At 39.4% G+C, this 6,100-nt stretch overlaps 1 pseudogene across 1 annotated transcript; it reads left to right on the forward strand.

Moving 5' to 3' along the window:
• The first annotated feature begins 995 nt into the window (after window positions 1-995).
• LOC311603682 (large ribosomal subunit protein P2-like) lies at window positions 996-1,433 on the forward strand (annotated as a pseudogene). The gene has a single exon. The product of its transcript is annotated as a large ribosomal subunit protein P2-like (transcript).
• Window positions 1,434-6,100: the final 4,667 nt, after the last annotated feature.

Genomic DNA, 6,100 nt, shown 5'->3' on the forward strand with positions numbered 1-6,100 from the left:
CCAAAGGCCAGTGAATGGAGACAATTTCTCTCTAAGTCACTTTTGGCCATGGTCTCTATCACAGCAAAAGAAACTCTAAGACTCTTAGCTGGATGACTGGCCAGCCCAACTGGGATGTTATGTCTCCCCTTGGGCCAGAAATTGAATTTTCTTCACCAGAAACAAATAGTTTCTCTTATTGGGCATTTAATGCAAAACTCTGTAACATTACTCATTTTTTTCCAAGATTGCATAAGTAAGGTAAATGCAACTATCAACTTTTTAAAATAACCTATACAGAAAATATAATATATAATATAATAATATAAACAGACCAAGATAAATGCATAAACATCAAAAGAGATGTGTTATTATCTTAAGATTTGAAAGCCTATTCATTATCAATTGCATAAAATGGTTCATAGCTACTCATTATAATGTAAATTTCAGTTTGTAATGAAGCATGCCACGATTGTTTAAAGCCTTTAATTGGCAAATAAATTAACTATAATGAATAGCAAGTAAGATCAATTATAAATGTTCATCACAAGAATAATGTACCTTTTAATAAAGATGTTGAAAAAAACTTGAGCAGTACTTGTTGCTCAGCAAATGTGTTAGAAGTTTGTGACAATGACAGAAGATCCAAATAATACTGTTTGAACATCCATGTCAGTATATTTAGAAAGTAATTCTTCAATCGACCTATAGGGAATGAACCCATTCTTTAAAGACCTTTGTGATCCTCCCTTTAGCTATCAGACTATTGAAATGATAGCCCTCAAGAAATTGAAATTCCCGCAGCAAGGTTGGAAGGAAGGAAAGGCTGAAGCCTGGTGAAAGCCAGAAGAGAAATTTGTCTCCTGGAGAAAGAGATTTCTCGCAGTTAGCAACCTGTCAAATGTCATTAAACAATACTAGAGCCAAGATAATGGTGTGCCCACGATGGGCAGACCAGGTCTGCTTAGTTATGCATATCTGTTGCCCTCTACTTAAGACTAGCTTTTACGCTTTTCGCTGCCCGACGCCGCCGAGGTCGCACGCGTGAAGCCTGTGCGCCGCTGCCGACATGCGTTACGTCGCCTCTTACCTGCTGGCCGCCCTCGGGGGCAACTCCTCTCCTAGCGCCAAAGACATCAAGAAGATACTAGACAGGGTGGGCATCGAGGCGGATTCATCAAGGTCATTGGTGAGCTGAATGGAAAAAACATTGAGGATGTCATTGCTCAGGGTGTTGGCAAGCTCGCCAGTGTGCCTGCTGGTGGGGCTGTAGCTGTTTCTGCTGCCCCTGGCTCAGCAGCTCCTACTGCTGGTTCTGCCCCTGCTGCAGCAGAGCAGAAAGATGAGAAGAAGGAGGAAGTCCAAAGAGTCAGATGATGACATGGGATTTGGTTTATTTGATTAAATTCTTGCTCCCCTGCAAATAAAACCTTTCTATGTATTAAGAAAAAAAAGACTAGCTTTTATGTCAGGACCCAAAAAAAAAAAAATGGAATTGATGGCATGTGGTGTGGGGATGTCATGACCTCTTTATCTGTTTCTTTGTCAGTTTTCCAAACATGACCACAAAGAATGATTCTAATTCTTCTTTCTCTGCTTTTCACTACTATTTGTCTCTTTGGTTGGCCTGATGAGAACAGACAAGTAGCTGGAACTCACCTGTCAGGCTGTCAGGACACAGGTTCTGACCCTAACAACTCCAATAACAATTTCGTGTGTCAGCCACCTGCTGCAAGTTGACTAAAGGATGAGAGTAAAGTCTGAAAGGTCCCAAGCAGCTGCAGGGATCACTTTATTCCGAGGGCTCTTCTTGTCTTCCCACTTGAGCTGGCATCAGCTGTTCTCTAATCTCTGTTTGGTGAAGCAGAGAAATGAATATTTACATTTCTTCTGGACTCTCAAGAAAGCTTATGCTTGCAGTTTCTCCCCAACAGTGCACCTCAGGCTTTGGCTTCCTTTTATATTAGGAACCCCTTTGACTAAATATTACCAGACTTATGGTCACAGCCTGTGTCCAAAAAAAAAAAAAAGCCAGGTTCAGCCACACATCCTTGATAAGCCAATTGAAACCCCCAAATTAATAGATAAAAGCAGAAAGAGGTGATTCATTCAATGTGTCCACATTAGGAAAAAGGGCAGAGATCCCGGGACATCTCTCTCCCAAAGTTCATCTTCAGAGTCTTGAAGTGAAGTTGATTTTTAAGTAGAGGGCAGGAGTTATGAGCAGCCAAGCAGTCCTAGTCAAGGTATGCCCCTACTCAACACTGGCCCACTGTTGTCTATTCTGTAATGTGGTCTGGAGTTGCAATCTCTCTTAGAGAGAGGCTCCCCCTCTGGCTACCCCATCCTTAGCCTTTCTCTTCATACAGTGTGAGGTTTCTAGTGTAACTCCGGTTTCCTGGGTCTATAGTTTCAATAGCCAAAGTAAGAAATACAAGTGCCTCTTTTAAATAGTTTCATCTCATATGGCCCCTGGTATGTTGCCTATGTTCAAATTGATGGTCCTATGCCTATGCATTTACCGGCTGCAATATTTTGGTTCAGTAGGTTTTTAAAAATTGCATGAAGTTGGGAGGAAGACATGGTGGTGGACCGGCTAGGAGGTGTTGGCGGAGAGGACATGGAGATGACTATAATCAAAACACATTGAATACATGTATGAAAGTCTTTTAAAAAAAAACAAATTTTAAAGAATATCTTTATCCCACCAGGTCAGCTACGTTTTCCTATTTTGTCTTTCAATGCCTCAATCTTGAGGTAGAATATGTCTGTGTCTGAAACAAATATCATAAATAATTCGATAGGAGACAAAGTTTGAAAGCATTCAATTAGTGGCAGGTGACCATGCATAAGTGACATTTCTCTGGAACCTCTTGACTTTTAGTTGTTTTCAAAGGGCTGGCACAAGCGATTCTATCTTGTTGTTTGAGATGGGGTCTTGTCATGAAGCTTATGGACAAAAACTTATGATCCTCCTGCCATTGCTACCCAAAGGCCGGGATTATAGCCAAGCACTGCCACGACCAACATGAGTTCATTTTAATTCTGATACTTCTCACACTTCTCTCTGAACAACAATATTCTCTGAAAACATCAATGTTTAGACATCTGATGTGTTTTCTCTCGACTGTCCTGTGATGGCTATTATTAGTTGTCAACTTGATTACATCTGGAATTAACTAAAAAACCAAGCAGCTGGGTATACCTGTGAGGGATTCTTAATTAAATCACTTGAAATGGGAAGGTCTAGCTTTAGTTCAGATGTTTCAAGGTGGGATGGTGCCACCTTTAATATGGGTCACATTTTCTGGGGACAGTCTATATAAATTACATGAAAAAAGAAAACATTGCTCTTTGCCTGCTTGCCCTTGCTCTTGCTGGAAAGGTCATTTCCTTCAAATAGAGCCTATTTCTACAGGATTCCAGCATATTCTGAAGACCAGCTAACACATTTAAACTCACATTTAAACAACTACTGGATTCTTGGACTTTTTGTTGGTAGAACATCTTTGTTGAACTAGATAGACCATAGCCTGTAAGCCACTCTAATAAGTTCCCAATAGCTAGATAGGTAGGTAGGAGAGAGAGAGAGAGAGAGAGAGAGAGAGAGAGAGAGAGAGAGAGAGAGAGAGAGAGAGAGAGAGATCATGATTGAGAGAGACAGAGACAGAGACAGAGATGATAGGTTCATTCTATAAGTTATGTTCTTCTAAACAATCCTCTGGATAAGGTCTGTACTGATTTGTCTGATCCAATTCTATGCTGAGGGAGTAAATGACAGATGTCAAGGAGTTAGTGCCAATGAACCCTATATGGCAAATTCAAGCAACTAGGAGATATAGAAGGAATGGTTTTCAGGTCAGATATACCTGTGATACATTCTGTTTCTCTGGTAAGAGAGGCACCAGAATCTCAAAACTATAGCTCAGTTTCCTTTGTCAGGAGTTGTACATCTGCAGAATGTTAACAGACAACAGTTTGCCATAAAGCTTTTCAAAAACAGAACCATCAAGAGTAAATGCCTTTGTGGAGTGTTAACAAACAATAACTTTATAAAAGCATAACCAATAAAGTAGACCTATTTCAAAAATTAAGTATTTGTTTGCAGACATTCAATCACCAGGAGGCATGGCTTGGGTTCCCCAGAGTTAGGGTCTACCTAATTGCTTTGCTGAAGAGAACAGTCATAATATAATTAGGAATATACAAACATAACACTTGAAGATGTTGAACATCATTACAGTTCTATTTTAGAGGGCACCATCTCTGTAAAGTGTTTTCTTAAGCATTGTATATAAGAAAACTTATATAATGCATATATATAAAAGAACCAGAAACAATGAGCAACAACACATAATAGAATTATACAGAATATATGTAAAACAGGCATTTACTGTTGAAGTAAAATTCAGAACCCTTCATTCAGTAGGAAAATTGGGTCCCAGCACTAACAATTTTTTAAATTAAATCTCTTATAAAAATATGAAACAGTGTTATAGATTTTGCTCAGTGTATCTCATAAATATGACAAAATACTTATTTTGTCAAGGCAAACAAATATATACCAGGGTTTCAAATAGCAATATTGTCCAGATAGAATATTTTTCCCCCGGTGCCCCTTAAATCTGAAAGACACTAAGGTAAGAATTATGTCACACATTTATTGTAACCTCTTTGTAGGGGGGTGGAAGGCTCTCCAAATAGCCATCATTACTTATTTTAAGCAGGTCCCATTGGTTTCAGGAGTTTGTAGCTAAGGAAACTTAAGAAACCAACAAAGCCCAATGCAACTGTAAAAACACTCCATCATTTGAATCAATTGTTCCTTTACAAACAAAGTCGGGTTCAGTGTGTGGATGAGGGGAATTTTCTTGTTAGCTTCCCATAGTCTGTAGCCTCCATGAGTTGTCTTCTTTCTCACACAGGATGCTGACCTGGGGATGCCTTGCATTTCTCCATCTCCATATTCAATGGGGTGAATGTAAGCAATTCAGCCTGGCTCAGAGCCAAGTAAGGCTATGCTCTAACCTGCTGTGTCCATTGCTCAGGCTGGCTCTGAGTGCAGCTGCTGTCATTTCCACTCCTTCAACCATACCCAGCTGCTGAGAAAACCTATGCCTCGTGCAAGCACTTGCTGCTTACTTGGCATGTATTCGCCTCACACTCCTTTAACTTTGCCAACTTCTGTACAGCATGTGAAGCACATAGCTTTTCACAGGCGTAAACTGCCTTGTATTTTTCCTGTTTCTTCAATAGGCAAATACTATATAAAGCACACAAACTATTGTTTTTTTTTTTTTTAACTAAGCATCCATTCTTATCTATTATACAGTTTAAGATCCAAGAATCTAAGCAGTCTGCTTCCTCAGTATCCATTCATTCTGAACTGGTGATGGTATAGTTAATGGGTAACTAGACAAGAAAAAAACAAATAGTAATGTATTTTGGGACATCCATTATTCACAAATTGAATTCTCGAAAGCTCGGTTGGATCTAATTTTTTACTAGTATTTTTTAGACTTTTACAAACTTCAAAAGGTTAAAGGAAAAGTACTGTTTTGTTTTGTCTTTTTCATAAAGCAATAATCACTTGAAGTGTGTGATCATTTGAATGAAAATGGCCCCCTGAGCCATGGTGGGGGCATGTAGGGGAGATAAACATGTTTTTGGTTTGATCCCAAGTGTGGGATAGGGAAAAGAGCAGGATGTTTACCACTTAGATGTGAGAGAGCAGGATGTTTTTCCGCTTAGAAGCTGAACCACTTCATGGGGAAGCTTGGTTGCTGCCAGCTGAAAAACATCCTTGAACATGCTGAGAGGAGATATATATATATATATATATATATATATATATATATATATATATATATATATATATATATATATATATCCAAAACAGGAAGCTGGGCTTTTTGTTGGGACTTGGTATTGTTTGGCTGATCAGCAGTCCTCTTCGAGACTAAAGAGAACTTCTCTGGGGAAGGCTTCAAGGCTTTGGGCTTCAGCTGAGGCTCCGGGTTCTGGTTGCTCCAGGTTCCAGCAGCAACTTTGGTGGAATTGCTGGTCTGCTGAAATTCTGCTGACTACACCAAGGGAATTGTTCCTAGGAACTGATATCCAG

This window comes from Acomys minous, assembly GCF_964271855.1.
Source record: "Acomys minous genome assembly, chromosome: 8".
Lineage (NCBI taxonomy): Eukaryota > Metazoa > Chordata > Mammalia > Rodentia > Muridae > Acomys > Acomys minous.